The sequence below is a fragment of the Stegodyphus dumicola genome, chromosome 4 (genome assembly GCF_044657685.1).
Source record: "Stegodyphus dumicola isolate Sdum_Otavi_A_Nest chromosome 4, ASM4465768v1".
NCBI lineage: Eukaryota > Metazoa > Arthropoda > Arachnida > Araneae > Eresidae > Stegodyphus > Stegodyphus dumicola.
In genome coordinates, this window is record NC_140771.1 from 240,037,967 (window position 1) to 240,057,407 (window position 19,441).

Here is a 19,441-nt window from a genome sequence, read left to right on the forward strand (position 1 = left end):
GATGTGCTAGCAGCACGGTATGACAATTTTAATTCCAGAACTGGTTTCCAGAATATTTGACCAGTAGTCCACACCTGAAAAGAAACTGAGCCGATCTCCAGCAACACTAAAAGTTAAATTCGGGAGTAAGAGCTTGTTAAAGCCAAAGCCAAACAGAAATTCTAAACATTTTGTTGCGCCATTTTGGATTCAAATTTAGTTGGGCGCCAATGTGATGTAGCCGTTCCTCAATAGACACTAATGCCGGCTAGCTTTAAAAGGATTTATTAACAGAGCACACAGGAACGGTTACAAACAAAAGAAATATACATAAAAATGAAACATATACCAAATGGAACATCAAACATTGAGAATAACATAACATAGTAAGCTTTCATCATGGCGGCTGGAGGTCGACTGACGTTTTTTTTTCATATCGCCACGAGATGGCGTTTAAATAAAATAGTTCGGTTACAGTTCATGAGTTCATGGCGTGAATAAAATAGTTCAATTACACTTAAATAGGTCTGTTACACTAATATGATTTAATTTTTCTTAGATTTTTCCATCTGATGTCATGATCGACGATAAAAACGGTGCAGTGTTATAATATGATTTTTTTTTTTTTCTCAACATCGATGAATTCATTTTAATTGGTAATCTTGAAGCGGAGATTTCATAGGCAAAGAAGGAATTTTCAGTATCACCAGTGCATAAAAGCAAATTCTTTCCGCCTGATTAAAAAGAAAAATAACAAAAAAAAATCAAATTTCAGAAGCGTACTAATTGATTAATTAAACTTGTGGATTTGCTGAATAGATTATGTAATTGTTTTTTGATTAAAGCAATTAAAATGTAATTCAGTTTCAGTTTTATCAATTAAAGGAATACCTTTCTTTCTATTCCCCTCCCCCAGAAACGGAAAGAAGGTAGAAGGGCAATTCAGCAATAAATCGCTGAATTAAATTCCTCAGGAATACTTTTTCTGTAATAAAATTTTTGTACAATAAAAACAACTATCAGATATTTGATATCCATGTCATTCAGATACATCTGTTCTAAAAGAAATATAATTACACCAATATAATTATCGTTTAGAGTTATTCATAAATTCCATGAAGTCGCCCTATTGTCATGATCGTAACAAAGCGGGCTCCATAGCCTCGGTAAAGTGATGTATTGTTACAATCGTCTGCCAATAAATTATTATATTATGGTTCTCAAACATGAATTTTTGTAGTTCGCAACAGCAGAAATTTAGTTCGAATAATTGCAGCGTATTTACATCTTTTTCGTGTTCTTTGGTTTCCACGTGTGATACTTCTTTCGCAATATGAAGCAACTCCAATGATGGAACACAGAAAAAAACTTTTTTTTGCACTCAAAATGGCGACATACAAAACAAGGAGAAGAAAGAATTCTAACATTTAAAAATAAATTACATTCTTCGTGCGTGAGTCACGCACGTGGCACTGGAGCCTGGTTTCAAATACTGCCATTCACAAATACCTTAATGTTCACCTAATTAAATTATTTATTTTAAACTACAAGATTTTAATAATATTTAAAGCTGTTACAAACGTTTGGCGACTTTTGAGTATTTCTCGCCAAATTTGACAACAAAATTTAGTCGGTTTTTGGCGACAAAATTTAGTCGCCAACTTTATGTTTAAGGTATTTCTCCCGCCTTCCTAGCATACCTTCGTGGTGTAATGGTCTGCAAGCCAGGGGCGTATTTCAGAGGTCCGTGGTTCGATTCCCGGAGAAAGAGTGGCATATTTTTCATCTTACCTGCTTACAAAAAATACCTAATGTCTCTATAGATGATATCACGCCAATTTAGCAAGATAGCTATTTACTGAATGATAAATAAACTTGCCCCTGTATTCTTACTTTTCCGGGAAAGCTTCTCTTCCTTACATTTTCATGTTACATTATACGAAAAAATATATAATATAACTTCAAGTATAATTTCGATAAAATTATTTATATATGTAACAGTAGCCCTACGTATATGTAACAAAATTCGTAACAGTGGTCCTATGTGTATGTAAATTTGTAAATGATGAATTTCTTTATTGTTTAAATATTTGATTTGTTGTGTGTTATTTATTATAGTTATTATTTTAATATTGCATCCATATTTCTTAATTGCAAGTATAGCTTCGAATAAAGGATGTGTATTACCCGGGACTTGCAGTCTTTGGGAAGAGGGCAATGTTACGAATCCCGTATAATGTAACATGAATGACCGGCAGAAAAGCGATGCTAAAGATACGATTGCAAGGGGAAGTCTATTTAACACTGAAATAAACGAGTATGTGGCTAAATTGGCGAAATACCTGGAAGCTGGCATGGTTTTAGCGACTAACTTTGTCACCAAATTTGGCAAGAAATCGCCAAATGTCTCCAAACGTAGCGCCCATTTGGCGATATTTTGCTCCGTCTCTGTATAATAGTAATGGGTATTGCAATTAAATAACAGTAATTGGTTATATATGTAGCTGTAACCGTATACGGGCCTCATATGCCTTCCAGTAATTTCGAGAAGTACTCGACAGGGGGGGAACTATATAAGATGGTAGACAGCATCAGTTTCTGAGTTGTTTAGTTCAGCGTGAATTCGGGGTATTGAGATACCTGTGAGATCTCAGCCTTTTACTATGCATTGCGTTGTGTTTAACTTTCTTAGTAGCGTGAAATGTAACTACCGATTGTACTCTGTGATAGTGAAAACAGCTGTACGAGTACTTGCGTGGGAAGCTCTAGAACAGTAAAGGGGAATAAAAAAGAGCATTAACAAACATTAAATATATTATTCCAGATTCCAGAAATTTGTGGGAAGCCATTTCGACTATTCTCATCTTCCTACGACTTTAATCAGACGAGATATTAATTAATAATCTTCTTTTGGCAAAATACGTTTTATCAAGGCATCATGGGTTTTGTGTACATTCAAACCATTACGAAGATCCATTGGAGAGATATTAATTATATGTTATATTCCTTGATATATTTATCAATACTTTATTATGTGCAGGTACACTGCACAAATAAAAAAAAAATAGAAGCGATAGTTCTATATCTCCCGTTCTACTGGTCCGATTGACGAAATTCAACTTGCGTTTTTCATGTCTCTAAAGCACGACTTAGGATATGTATTAGATTTATATATAGCATTGTCATTGTTCTAATATAGGTATTTTGACACAAAATCGGACTTTTCTGAAAAAACATACCAATTGTTTTCCATAATTTCGATTCGACGACTCAGCTAATTTCGCTCTGATTTTTCCGATTGACAACAGTCTCGCATGTTGGAGATAAAAATCTGCTGAATTTCGAAGTGTTGCCACTGCTCGCTTTCAATTCATAGAGTTTGTTAATAAACACTTTGTAAGTTTTACAAAATATGAAATAAAAAGAGCATTAACAAACATTAAATATATTATTCCGGATTCCAAAAATTTGTGGGAAACCATTTCGACTATTCTCATCTTCCTACGACTTTAATCAGACGAGATATTAATTAATAACTCTGAAAACGCTAATTTTCGCACTCATTTTTCCGAGTGGCAACAGTCTCCTCAGCTAGAAATCAAAATCTGCTTTATTTCGAAAAGTGTTGCCACTGCTCGCTTTCAAATCACAGAATTTGTTAATAAAATATTTGTAAGTTTTACAAAATATGAAATAAAAAAGCATTACCAAACATTAAATATATTATCATTATATGAGATCATATTCTGATGTTGAAGAAAGCAAGCTATTGCATCTGACGTCATTGTTTGTCGAAAATTCTTCGTTAATGTCAGCCTTTTAAATAAATAGCTGCTGTTGGCAACTCTTTTTGTTTCAAGTTAGGATAATTAACTGCCACGTTAATTCTTTTCTTGATATTGAGAACGAGCTGTTACATTACATTAAATTTAAATTATGACATTATACGTATTAACCTGACCTGTCAAAAGTTTTTGTTTCGTGGTTTGCCAAGAAAAAATTATTTACGAATTGGTTGTTGCTTGTATAGAATGACTTAGACAAGTCATACTGAAATGTTTTTATGCCTGCTTTTCTTTTCATGTGTACACTGCGAAAAAACAATAAAAAAAATCGGAAAGGTTTCAGATTTTAAATTATGTCCAAAGAGGCTTTTTTTAACGTTCCGTGTATTACCTTTATTTATTAAATATCATGTTCTACGTACTCAAACTATGAAATTCAGTTCAACAGCAATATCGCAAATTAATTTTAAAATGAGCATATCTTTAGAATTTCCGATACAGAGTCTCGCGAGCTGGAAATAAAAATGTTTTTCCTTCGTAGAGTGTTGCCATTGCTCGCTTGGAAATCGTTTAATTTTTTTAATCAAAAATTCGTTAAAGTGTTACAAAATCTGAAATCGATGATAAAACAAATTTCAAATTCAAATTAGGGTTTCCACATGTCCATATTCTATGGCAGATTACGTTATTGAAATTTTCATGGCTCTAGGTACCGTTGTTTTATCACAGTGTGAGAAACATACATACATTTATGCAGATTCTTCATTATTTAATTTCGTATTTCTTTAAATATATAAGACAGATCAATAATATATGGTGGCAACGATTTGAAAAGTGATACAGCCTTTTAAAGTTTTGGACGAAAAATGCCAAAACGAAATTAATAGTCCTTCAGGGCAAATTGGCCCTTTGGACTTATCTACCGTTCTTATGGACCGATTGACAATATTCAAATTGCGGTTTTTCATGCTTCGAAAGCGCGACTTAGTTTATATATTAGATTTATCTACATTGACATGTTTCTTATAAACATTGGCATTGTTCTACGATAGATATTTTGACAAAAAATCGGACTTTTTCTGAAATGACATGCCAATGTTTTTACATATTTCGATTCTACAACTCAAATTATGCCTAAATGTTAAATTTTGTAAGATTTAGTGCGAAATTTACAGAGAAATTCAAAAATTTAACTTGGCAGAATTTTTCAGGTTGCGCCAAGAATAATTCACTTGGCGAAGTTCCTAATTTATAGCAACCTATTTTCCTTTCTTTTTATTTTCATTGTAAACTAGCGGAAAAAAAGTCATCTTTCACTATTTCAAATAATTTTAACAAAGTGCGTAAACCATATTTGGCGTTATTATTTTTTATAAGAAATATGCCAAATTTCAAAACCCGCCAATATGTGAATTTACGTATATCCTGGGAAATTTTGGATTAAAAACTCTAACATTTTTGCAAGTATGCTTAGAATTACATCTACTTTAAGATGGCGGTAAAAATTGCTTAGAACCGAAAAGTTTGTTTTCCGAAAAATTTATAAAAATGATTTAAAACTACAAATTTTTAAAATAAATCATAAAATATGGGCGAATTATGTTTAGTATGAACCTAAATTTCGAAATGTCAAATAAATTTAGTAAAAAAAAAGAGAGAGATTAATAAATATATATAAAAATTCACTGAGGAGCTAAAATTTTGAGAGCTAATTTTTTAAGAACTACTCGTGCCATTTTTACAAAACTTGGCAATTTGACATATTTTGAGTCGTAGAATGGAAATATGTAAAAAAATTGGTATGTTATTTCAGAAAAAAAAGTCTGATTTTGTGTCAAAATACCTATGTGTGGTGTATAGAGGTGTACATAATTATAAATATTTTTTGATCTCAGCCCGTTTGTTAATTATATTGTATGAGTTAATCAACAAGTATTTAAGAGCAAGATGTCCTATCTACATTGGTAAAGAGCAAGACAAAATTAGATCAAGTCCTCTTTCAATATGTGTATGTTTTATATGCTTTTCTTTCTTACACTTATTATTGTATTACTTTGCATGCTTTACAAAGGACCAGTGGTTTCACTTGACAAGCTTAACCAACTTTCCAGCGTAGCGCGATTAATCCACATACAGTGTTGCCAGAAAATTTTCAAGTAGCAAAAGCAGACTAAAAATTTCGCAAAAATCGCAAATGATGTCAGAGATACGTGATTTTTGTGACGTCATAGTTCCGCATACTCACATAACTTTTGACGTCATCACAAATTTACCGTCTATTGGTTCTGTAAGGAAGACTGTATTCGATTGTCTTCCTTCCGCCTAATCCCGTCTTCTTTGACAACGATATTCAATGGAAGAATCAAGTGAAGTGTCTCGGAGTTACACTTGACAAAAAACTCACTTTTCGGCAACATTTACACGAAACTCGCAGGAAATTCAATATCTCAATAGGTACTATGCGTCCTCTCCTCGGCAGACATAGCAATCTGACTAACAATAAACTTGTTTTATACAGAGGCTGTTCACACATTTTTTAGACAACGTATATTGTATTCAAAAAACTAAATTACATAAAATTCTTGTGTTTTAAATGTTCTGTTTGACATCCCTTATTCTGAACTATCTTTCGACACCGCAATTTCCAGGATAATAATCCCATTCCTCCCGAACAGCTTTCCAGAGTCCTTTTAGGGTTTTGGGACAACGTTTGGATAATGCAGTTTTTAAAAATCCGAAAGCACAAAAGTCCATAGATGACACATCGGGAGATTTAGTAGGGATATCAGTGAAGGGTATGGCCTTGATACCAGTTTTTTGTTCCATTTCTTTTAGGAAATTTACAGTGAATTTTGATGTGGGACTGCTAGCTTTGTCCTGATGAAGTCTCACAGATGGATGGCACTGTGGGTAAAGCGATGGTATTTCATTCAGAAAAATTGGTGATAAAATATGTTCCTGATAGTATTTGGAGTTAATCTTGACATTTTTTTGCACTCTCTTTATTTTTAACTTGCCATTATAAGAAAAACCAGCAACAATCATGAATCCCTTAGAAAAATTTTCTTTTGATTCTTTGAACCATGTACTTGAAATTTTTCCTCCCCTTTTATGATAATAAATGGCTCTTTTTTTTTAACAGTCATTTAAATACACCCATGCTTCATCTATTGTGACAAATGTTTTCCATTTTTCTTTGGATAAGTGTTTCTCATATAGAATTCTGCAGCGTGTCCTGCGTCGAGCGATATGCTTCTTTGGAAGAAGACCATGCACATTGCGTTTTTTCGCTTTCTTAAGATTTAAATCAAAGTTTATCATTTTGTTTACAGTGGACAACGAGCATTTTAATGATTTTGCAACTGTCCTTTGACTAGGGGGATTTTCTTTTAACATTAAACAACGTACCTTTGCAATAGTCGAAGATGTCCGTTTTTTCCTTGGATACTTGTTTGGAATTTTTGTCCCACTTGAGGCTCCAATTTCACGTTTATTTCCTTTCTTGTTGATGATATTACCTATCGACGCTTTAAATATCACAAAACCATGACTCTCACATCGTCTTTGGATAACGGAGTATGCATATTTCTCTTGGGAAAGAGCGTAAATGTAGCCTTCGAACCACTGCTTTGTTAAATTCGCCATTTTGAATAAAAACAAAACTTTCAAGCCACAGACGATAATATTGACTTTTATAAACATAGTACAAATGCAATTACTTCTTTTGCAGCAAACGAGTTTTTATTACCGCTTACCAAAATCGTCTAAAAAATGTGCGAACAGCCTCTATACAAGTCCCTCCTTAGACTTACTTTACTTTACGCCAGTCCGGTATGGGGACACGACGCTAAAACCCACATAAAACAGATCCAAGTTATTCAAAATAAACCCTTAGTGAAATTATTAATGCATCCTGGTTCGTCCCAAATTCATATATTCACAGAGATCTTCAAATTCGTACTGTACAAAATTATATAAACAAACTGGCAACAAATGTTTTCCTTTCTGTACTATTACATCCAAACAGCTGTATCAGTTCTTTGCGATGCTCACCTTTTCCTAAAGAAAAACACAAATATCCTTCGAATATTCTTACCTAACATTTTGTTAATTATTTGAGGTACTTACTATCTTATTGATCCGACTTTTTTTCACGTTGCTTGTCTATTTTCATTCATTACATCTTTCTTCGCCGACTGATGGCGGCTAAGTGAAATATCCCATTCTACCATCTCGATTCTTTTTATCATCCTTTTGTTGTTCCAAACATTCTTTTATCTGATGAAGAGTAAAAGCACACTGTCGCGTGCTGTCACTCTCTTTCCATTCGACACAAGTCAAGTATTCGATTGTTAGTCTGTTTAATTTACCTTTAACGAAAATTTTAAAAATGTATTCCTGATTTTCAGTTGTTTAAATAGCCATTTCTTTTTAAATTAATTCTCATTTAACTTAGGTTTCTATTATTTATATTAATTTACGGATATTCATTCTTAAGAAATTCCTCACGTTTGGACTGTTAGCGCTTTTGCACTCAATATGAGTTGACAGTTAAGTTTTTTTTTATTTAATTTTTTTTCTTAATTGTGAACCTTTTAATTGAGGAATGCTTTTCAGTCAGTTTTCCATTCTGTGTGGTGGATCTGTTTCAGATTTTGATTCTGTTTTGTTATCGGTGGTGGTGTGGTGGTGTATTTAATTATGGCAAAGCACACTAGGGCTATCTGCCTAAGGGGAGGGATGCCTTCGTGGAGGACTTTCTAAGGGAAACTGGCTCGTATACACGTTACGCATGGGGAAAACCCAGAAAACGGCCATGCAGCCAGCCCGTTCGCGGGATTCGAACCTCGGGCCGAACTACCTGTGTTCAGCGACCGCTCGGCCGCTGGTGAGCCTAGCAATATTATAATCAGGAGAATTAATTTCTTTCTCTGTTTGGGTACCCAATACATGGCGCGCATGTTCTTTAGCTCGATTCATTATCACCACAGAACTGGGGGGGGGACTGACTTCAAAACAAATCTCACGAGGGACGAGGGAGGGTGGTGAGAGGTCCCGAAGTATTTATTTTTTCTTTCTTTCCACTTTTTTCACCTCCACCCCTTTCTCGTTATACCGGCGTCAGACTGTGCAGCCTTGTAACGGAAAGCCTACATGTAACTCAGATTACCAGATACCAATTTCCATTTAAGCTTAAATAAACTGTTTTTTTAATAGAAATTATTTCTAATTGGCACATTATTTTAACATAAAAGCATTTTACGATTAAAAAAAAAAATCTTTGAAGTCGCAAAAGTAGCATACGAAAAAAATGGAGGTGGCAAAAATTTCGCAAATACTAAAATTTAATTAGCACAAGTTTGTCAAAAATCGCAAATTTGCGAAAAATCGCACGATCTGGCAACAGTGTCCACACGCCCTCAGCCTGCATATACTGAGTGGATGGCCAGTCAAATTTTTTGGCAGTTTTAGTAGCGGGTTCAGAATTGCCTTCCTGCAATGTTCTTCGACGAACCAGTTCAGAAATATAAATAGATTGATGGATGGGTAGTCCCGGCCATTATCCAATTTATAGCAATACATCAATCAACCGGTAATCAAGTGCTTACCGACATAATATGATGCCAAGTGAACTTGATTGTCATGATGGGGCACCGTTATGATCACCGTTATCTTCGTTTTTCATTGTCATGAGTAGACACATATATACTCATTTATCCTGTTATGACTTAAGTGAAACAGTCATTAAATTCCTATGCTATTCTCTTACTTCCAGGGTACTTCTTGTTGCTTAAATTCTACTACGTAACTATAACTTTCAACACCAAAAGCTTTTATTTAAAACTTATAAAATAATTAATTGACTAAAATGATAAAAATAATTTAGCATAGAAGATGACGGGGACTACAGGTTTAATAATATTCTTTTTTAAAATTCATCTACAATTTTATATCACGGATAATGAAAATGTGGGATGTCCTTCATAAATTGAAGAATATAATTGTTTATACTTTTGACAATTAAATTCGGTTAATATATTACTTTATTTAACTGTCCACGCTTTTATTAATCCTGATGTAAAATATTTAGGTGAATTTTCTAAGGACAATTATTTAATTTCTTGTTTCTATGAAATTGTAAAATAAACTCTTTTTTTTTCCTTTTATTATCAGAAATTATTTTATAAGCTATAAATAAAAGCTTATATTATAAAACTGCTTTCATTTTATTTTTACCTCAAAGGGGCGGTAGTTCAAAACGGCTATTAGTTTCGAAACGGCATTTTGCGTTGTTTCACTATAAATGTCCGTTTCACGTTTCAAACTGTTATCACCAAATGTTATCGCCCTGTATTATATTTAAAGAAAGTAAATAATGAAGAATCTGCATAAATGTATGTATGTTTCTCGCATTGTGAAAAATGACGTTACCAATATCTATCAAATTATGAATAACGTAGACCTCCACCCGAACATGGGGACATGGAAACCCAAATTTGGAATTTGGAATTTGTTTTATTATCCATTTCATGTTTTGTAAAACTTTAACGAATTTTTGATTGAAACTCAACGATTTCAAAGCGAGCAATGGCAAATATGTACGGGAAATAACATTTTTATCTCCAGCTCGCGAGACTGTCTATCGGAAATTCTAAAAATATGCTGTTTTTAAATATTTTGTGACATTGTTATTGAATTGAATTTTATGTGGTTTAAGTGAGATGAACATGATATTTAATAAATCACGTTAAAATTTATAAAGTTAACTCACAGAACGTTAAAAATACGCCCCTTTGGGTATAATTAAAATATGAAAGCTTTCAGATTTTATATAATCTTTGAAATTTTTTTTCACTTTTATCGTATTTTTAGTAAAATTATTTCGTTGAAAAATCGTTTTTCAGCAATGAAAAGAATCATTCCTTTTTTTCCGAAAGTTTTTAAGTTTCGTTAAATCGTTCGACAAAAACTACGGACAGCGGAGTTCCGTGTTAAAAAAATAAATAAATAAATAAATATTTTATATAAATTTTGTTCAAAAGATTTTTTTTCAGCCTCTCTCATGCAAACAGTAAACAGATTTAATTTGTTCCTTAGACGAAATATGCGCTAAAAATACTTTCAATAATAAACTTTCAATAAAACCAAAAAATTCTAACATAGTCACCACATATGACTTATAAATTACGGCTTATTAAATTATACGCATTTCTTGCAGCATTTCATTTAAGCTTATTTCATCGAATAATTCTAACTAAATTAACCTCTGCCTCAAAGCAAATTGAAAACGATATCAAAAATTTCAAATTTTGAAACTAAATATCCCAGTATCCCAGTCAATTTTTCTCGTACGGGTGTCAAACTTCGTATAAAATAAATTTTTCATAATGAGCATGAAACTTTCCTAAATGTGAGTACTAGAACCGGCTGACTGCATTAAAAGTAGATTTCGTAATTAGTTAAAAAATAATTTTTATTTAAACTTGACATAGCCACAACATGAATGTTTTTGACATTTAAAACTCTTCCGTAACTGAAAAGGTATATCTATGACCAACGAAAATAAAGGCTACCTAAAGAGTTTTAAGCCAGGTGAGGAGTAGGTATATATATACATATACACTTTTGGGTACAGACGATTGCAATAAAAAAGGGAGCTGCACAACTAGATGTCATAACAGTTCCGCATATAAAAGTTCAACATCGTAACATTTTTCAGTACCTGAGATACATACATGCGTATGCTCACTGCGCACAAAAAACAGGACATTTCTATATCTCCCGTTCTACTAGGCCCGATTGACGAAATCCAACTTGCGTTTTTCATATCTCGAAAGCGTGAGATAGAATATGTATTAGATTTATATATAGCATTGTTCCAATACAGGTATTTTGACACAAAATCGAACTTTTCCTGAAATGACATGGCAATGTTTTTTCCATATGTCGATTCTACGATTCAAATTACGCCAAACTGCCAAGTTTTGTAAAAATCTCAAGAGTAGTTTTTGAAAAATTAGCTCTCAAAAATTTAGTTCCTTAGTGTTAATTGAATTTGATATACATTTATTAATATCTTTTTTGCTAATAAACTTACTTGATTCATTCTTCCAGAATTCCAAATTAAAATTTGTATTTTTAAATATTTTAAAAATTTTTTCGAAAACATTTTGTTTTACAACCAACAAAATTTTTAACATCATCTTAATGTAGATGTATTTTTAGGCACACCTGCAAAAAATTAGAGTTTTTAATTCAAAATTTTCTAAAATATACATGAATTTACATATTAGAGCGTTTTGAAATTTTGCATCTTTTTTGGGGGGGGGAGATAATAACGCCAAACGATAAAACATACTAAAAGTTAAAAATTATTTGAAAGTATGAAGGATGTCTTTTTTTTTCCCTCTCGTTTACAATGAAAAAAGAAAAGGAAAATAGGTTGCTATAAATTATGTAGTTCAGCAAGTAAATTATTCTTGGCAAAAACTGAAGAAACTACGCCAAAATAAATTTTTGAATTTTTCTGTAAATTTCGCACCAAATTTTACAAAATTTAATATTCAGGCATAATTTTAGTCATAGAATCGAAATATGGAAACAAATCGGCATTTCATTTCGATTTTTGTCAAAATGCCTATGTTAGAATGTTGATATATATATCTCTAATATAGATCCTAAGTCACGCTTTCGAGAGATGAAAAACGCAATTTGAATTTCGTCAACTGACCCAGCAGAATGAAAACATAAAACTGCCCCTTTCTTTTTTTTTCCCGCAGTGTATTTATGTACAGACGTCAAGAAAAAGTCCATTTTGAATCCATTTAACAATCCGTTTTGGAAAAAAAAAAAATAGTTCTTTGTTTTGTCCGTTCGCACAGACGTCACGAAAAAAGAAAAAAAAAATAATAATAATAATCTAAGTGGATTCCGGAATCTGTCATTTTAGATATTTCGGTTGGAATATGATACCCGAAACTTTCCGCGGTTACAATACCCCGTTTACTTCGTACAAGAAGTAACATAAATAACACACTGCTACAAAAATATCTAATGTTTTTTAGTTAGATATATCATGAATCAAATTCATTTCTATTGATATCAATCAGATCAAATATTAAAATAATAATAATACTAATAATCTTAAGAATTTCACCTTCGGTTTTAAATAGCTTAGTTTATTAATCTATAACAGATGGATTCAACTTGAAAAATCCCTAAATATCATTGCAATGTCCTTACATATTGCTGAATGGCAACAGACTGGAGTGAAAAAAAGTAAAGCAACAAAAAATGTACTTCGAGACTAAATAGCCCATTTGAGACTAAAAATACGAGTAATTTAAAAACTAGATGTCTAATTATTTTTCATCGTTCTTATTTTAAAATTGGATGAAGCACATGTTTTATAACATTTAAAATCTTTACAACGGGTACATTTTTGGATGTTAGAATTTTAAAGTTCCATAAAAGAATATAATATTATCTGTCACAAACAAAAACAAAAAAAAACAAAAAACAAAAAAACGCCTAAGTAAATGAACATTTACAATGAAACGTTGAGAAAAATAGATACTAATTCGTGAAATGGAAAGAATTAAAAATGACACGGTTGACCTAACTACAAATAATTTTAAACGCTGATTAATCTTTAAACTCTGTTGTTTTTGAAATTAATAAAATGGAACGTATAGTAAATGCAACGAAACCTGTACATAAGCAATAAGCATTGTGTGGCATAACTACATCGTAACTATGAAGGGTACTACTTGATTTTTCACGCCACCCCCCTCGCGATGAACCGCCTACTTGTGTAAACCGCGTGAAGTCACAATAGTTTTTTTCAGTTTAAACATATATGTAAAAAATCTGATGTGTACACAACAGGACTTCCTTGTACGGAACATTGTAGCATTTCTTCTTGCATTTCATTTAAACATATCGGATTGAATTAAATCTACTTCGTCGATAGTGCATAAACCACAATAGAGTAAATGCACTCGTTAAAATTCACTATATTTGTTTTCCATAGTGACACTCTGGCGGTAGGTTCACTTCACACCATTACATTTCATACATCTTATAACTCAGAATGCACAAAATTTATATCATTTGAAGAATTATCTAATCGTTTCCACATGTTCTATTCAAATACTCTAATATATCTAGACCGATGTATAAAAAAATTAAGCAAACAAAACAAAAAATAAACAGTTTTTCACAGACGATTCAGTATTTCTCATTCAATTGAATTCAGTTCTCACTTCGCGACAAAGCAAAAATACATAAAAACTCAAAATATCTGTATTAAAAATTACGAAATAAATCATAATAACACTTAATCGAAGTAACACTTATTTCCTCGAAAAAATTCCAGAATGGATTAATCATGTTTTTATTCGCTATGATAAAAGAAGACTTTATCTTTGTTGTTGCGAAGCTTAGTTTCTCTAGGTTGGCAACAAATCCACTATTCTGTAAAGTTTCAAATGTAAACAAATATGGACGCCACGGCAAGAATAATTAGGCTTAGCCGCACTTAAACAACATTTAAATTATTGATAATTCTAAAACTTTGCATGCAGATTTACTAAAGGCATGAAAACCTTAACTAGAATATAAGAACAACATAATTCAATCATTTTTAAAGCAAAAACTGCACAATTTACAAACATATAAAGAAACTGAGATCACTGAGCCGAGTAACAGAGTGGATATATATATAAATATATTTATATACGTTTGGTGCGGTCGATTGCAACCAAAATACGAGGTGCACATCTACATGTTATAGCAGTCCTATATACAAAATTTCAACGTTCTGAGGCTACTCGTTTTTGAGTTATGCGAGATACGTACGTAGGTACGTGCATACATACATACGTTCGTACAGACGCCACGAAAAATTCTCTTCAGAATTAATTTTAAAGCAGTTTTATATATATATATATATATATATAAAACTAAAAAATAATAAACTATATTATAAACTATTAGAATACGCGCAGAACGAATACACTATAACTTTTCGTTAGTTAACACAAAAATGTACTTCAGTGACACAAAAGCATATGCAACTAATGAAAACGAAGCTGTCAAACTACGATTCAACGATCATCATGGATTTGTTAAAAAATATCCTTAAATCAGGAATTTCTCTCATTTTTATATTTTTTAATTATTTTCTTCTTTATTAAATCATCGTATATACATGTATTACAAAATGTAAAATTTATATTTTTGATTATTTTCATATTTTAAGCTTATATATTTTTTTTTTTTTTTTCTCAAAAGAAATTTTATACGAGAGAATTTCCAATTTGTTGTATACTTTGCACAAAAAAAAAAAAAAAAAGGAGAACAGTTCTATATCTCCGTATTACTAGACATATTGTGGAAATATAACTTGCGTTTTCCATCTCTCGAAAGGGCGACTTAGGATATATATTAGTTTTATATATAGCATCGTTCTAACATAGGAATTTTGACAGAAAATCGGACTTTTCCCGAATAACATAAATAAACGAATAAACAAAAATAATTCCCGAAATAACATACTGATTTATATATATATATATATATATATATATATATATTTCGATTCTACGACTCATTATGCCAAAGTGCCAAGTTTTGTAAAATTTGCAGGAGTAGTTTTTAAACCAATTGCTCTAGAAATTTTAGCTCCTCTATGTTAATTGAATTTTGTACATATTTATTAATAACTCTTTTTTTATCAAACTTATTTGATTCATCATTTGACATTTCGAAATTTAAGTTCATTCCAAATAAAATTCGCCTATTTTCTATGATTTATTTTTTAAATTTGTCCTTTTAAATATTTTTTATAATTTTTTTAAAACGATTTTATATATAACCTGCAAAATTTTACCACCATCTTAAAGTAGATATATTTCTAAGCATACCCGCAAAAAATTAGAGGTTTTTATTTAAAATTTCCTAAGATATACGTGAATTTATATATTAGCCCGTTTAGAAATTTCGCATATTGATTATAAGTGATAATATCGCCAAATGTAGTTTACGCACTTTATTAAAATTATTTGAAAGTGTGACCTGTTTTTGTCTACTCGTGTACAATGAAAAAAAGGCAATGAAAATAGGTTTCTATAAATTAAGAAGTTCGCCAAATGAATTATTCTTGGTTCAAACTGAAAAAAATGCGCCAAGATAAATTTTTAAATTTCTAAACGTAAAAAATAACAGAATTTTATGTTCAGGCGTTATCTGTATCGTAGAATCGAAATATGGAAAAAAAATTGGTATGCTATTTCAGAAAAAGTCTGATTTTGCCTCAAAATGTTTATGTTACAATAATGCTATGTATAAATCTAATATATATCCTAGGTCGCGCCTTTGAGACTTGGAAAATACAAGTTAAATTTCGACAATCGTCCCAAAAGAACGGGATATATAGAACTTTTTTTTTCCGTGCCGGTTGTACATACTCTGCAGTCCATTAATGATGAAAACATTCATTAAATCAAGGTTATGGTAATATAAAACACAGCTATATCGGTGTTCGAACGTGTTCATTTATAATTTAAATAAAAATTACTAAAGAAAAAAAGAAAGAAAGAAAATTCATTTTCAAAATAAGGACTTTGATAAAATAAAATGCTATACACTATAAAATATTACTAATACATTCATAATTTAAAATTTTTTGAATGAAATTTTATACATTTCATTTAGAACAGTGAATTAATACGCCGATAATGTCTCGTTTAATTTTTAGTTGCCAAACGAAAGTAGAGTAACTTTCATCACACAATGTTACAATTTAAAATCTTTAAAAAGAGCTTGATTTATTTTAAAGAAATTTTTTTAAAAGAAAAACGAAATTTTACTTACTTTCCTCGAGTTGCAGTTTATTTTAAACACATGAAAATACAGAAAATGAAAAGCTGAAGTCTTTTTGAAATAATCGTTCCGAAGAATCAAGTAGCACAATCAAATAATTCGATTTGCCAAAAAACCTCACCTATGAATCTTTTGAAAACGATAATTGAACCAAATTCGCCATTTACTGAAACGAAAAGTTATATTGTCCGAGAAAGAGTTTATCAAGTTTATTATCATACAGCGATAGAAACTTCACTACAACCTGTTCGAAGTCGCTTTTCTGAATGACGTTCACGCTACTATCGGATACATCCAGCAAACGACACTCGCCATGAGAGAGAAAAGGGATTGGTGGAGCGGTAATCATGTGACTCTGAGGGGGAGCATATTGAAACGATTTTACAGATTATTTGGTTCCAAACTGAATAAATTCTGTTACTAGTGAAAAATGTGTGAAAACACTTATCATGTGTCAAAATTATTAGTTTTTAATTGCTTTTTACTATTTTTTTTCCTTTGTAGTTTTATAAAAAATACCATTGAGAATATTATATAGTACAGTTAAACTGAAATATGTGACAACTTTACTTCTGATTGGCAACAAGATTATTAGCAAACGGCGCGGCGGTTAAGGCAATAGTTTCAATGCTTTTTGTAATTCTTAGTATTATTGTTCTTTACATATTTAAAATGCCTTTGCATAACATAGTTTTAATTACATAGCCAAAATTAACGAAGAGAGAATATTCTAAAATATATTTCTTGCTGAGATTTTGTAATATTTCTTGTAATATTACTGTTAGATTTATTATTACTTATTTATATTTACAATATGAAGGCGATTTATTTATGAATTTAATATTTCTCAAAAGAAAACTGGACTGGCAACAAAGCATTTTCGATCTAATTTTGGCAGCAGTAAAGCGCTATTTGTTTTGGAATTGTGTTAATGGCGATGTGGGGGTATGTAACCGCTGGAAAATGACGTTTTAAAATGTTCTGGCCATATGAGATAGATGTTTTAAGTAAAAAATTAATTAATATCAAACAATCTCTCTTTTTACAGCAACAATTCTATTCGGAATAAGCAAATTTCGAGCAATAGGGAATTTTCTACTTTGCCTTGACTTTTGACCTTACAAACTTCTATAGCATACTAGCTTCTCAAATGTGCGACTCGGAAGACGTAATGTGTTCGTTTCTATGTTTTAGAGCAAGATTGAAATTCTGTGGTATTATGTCTAATATTTACTAAAGGTAAGACATTAAAACTTTCAAATCTTATAAATCTTAAGGAGGACTTGAGAAGGGTTCGAATCTGAGTGCTTTTATTATTATTATTATTATTATTATTTGTATTTTCGAATGACGTTTATAGCGGTTTTGGGGAGAAACGGGAGGTGGGAATCCAAATTTTGGCGAACAGATAGTTTCAAATCTTCCTGTGTATACGTAGTTCCCATTTGAAGTATGCATGTGCTTCAAATAGCACCTTCAGCTAAAAAATAGTATCTTCTCAATTTTTCCTTGCCAAAAAGTATTTAATATTCTTAGAATTTTCAGACTTCTAGATAGAAGAAGATTATTTGTACCCCCAAAACCCTACAAATGACCATATAAAAACGATAAGAAAATTCTATTTCGAGTATGTCTTTTATTATAACTATTGCTTGCTATGTACGTTTGTCTTATGTTTCGGGTATGTTTTCTGTTTTGATTATGTGTTGTATATGATGTTTTATATGTTGTTCTATTTTTATATCTATCTATGAGTTGCGTTATGTATTTATGATACTATCCGCCTGATATGCTGAAGGTAAAAAAATAAAGATTTTTATCTGTCCAGCTAGTGAGATTTCACAAAACTACTCAATATTTCTAATTAGATAATTTGCCGCCCAACCGGTATAGTGCTTATAGTGAAAAGAACGGGTTTTAATGAAGGAGAAGGCATGGATATTTGCAAATGTATAGTGTCCGTGCGGCATGAGGGCACTTTAAATATGCGGCGAGCTGAAAGTCCTCTCGAGAGGTTGTGGTAGGCAAAGAGGGTGGGAGACCCTCGGGCCCATCCCCCCAGGGATGCTTTCCATCAAAATTGGGGGAGGCAACTGAGCTAAATATCACTGTCATCTGTAAAGCTTCGTTCAGACGAGGGCGTAAAGGGCATAAGTGGTTAAAGCCGAGCTCCGTTGCCAAGGCAACCAGTCTGTGTACCTCACAAAATCTGGTTTAGGGCTCGTGGCATAGGGTTCAAATTTTCAACTTTACGCCGAGTTTGGGATAAGATTCGACCAATCAGAGCGAAGCTAAAACGAAGCGGCGTTCTACAAAAGATTTCGCTGTCACAAAACAAGCAGAGCGAACGCGGAAAATCAATCGAGCAGGAGAACTGCGCGGGAAATTTGTAGACACATCCACACATGCGCAAATTTAGCTTCTCTCATTGGCCACGGCTTACACCCCGTTCTCGCACGTGTGAATGGAATTCCCTTGTTTTATGCCCTTATGACTACGCCTTACGCCGTCGTCTGAACGCAGCCTAAGGTACTCATGGCTGTTGCCAACAAAGGGCATATCTTGCGGTGCTTGCCACGAGGAATTCCGTGGGCTGGTCAGACAAGTGAGCATTAGTCAATAACAACAACAATTAGACATTTCATGATTTAAAGTCATCTTTATTTTAATCAAATGATTAAAAACTGCAAAACGTGTTCTTGAGAACTATCTTTGTGTTTATTTTTATTTATTGTTGTGCTTACTGTGCTTATCTCTTAATTTGTTAATGATTAATTTTGAAAGATAACTCC

General features: G+C 32.0%; 1 long non-coding RNA gene across 1 annotated transcript in view; it reads left to right on the forward strand.

Annotated features, from left to right (window-relative positions):
- LOC146997843 (uncharacterized) overlaps positions 1 to 19,441 on the forward strand; it is a 98,822-nt gene that overhangs the window by 30,734 nt on the left and 48,647 nt on the right. The window contains exon 2 of the long non-coding RNA XR_015040552.1: positions 17,698 to 17,888. This is a non-coding gene — a long non-coding RNA (uncharacterized LOC146997843). The remainder of the gene's footprint in view (positions 1 to 17,697; positions 17,889 to 19,441) is intronic.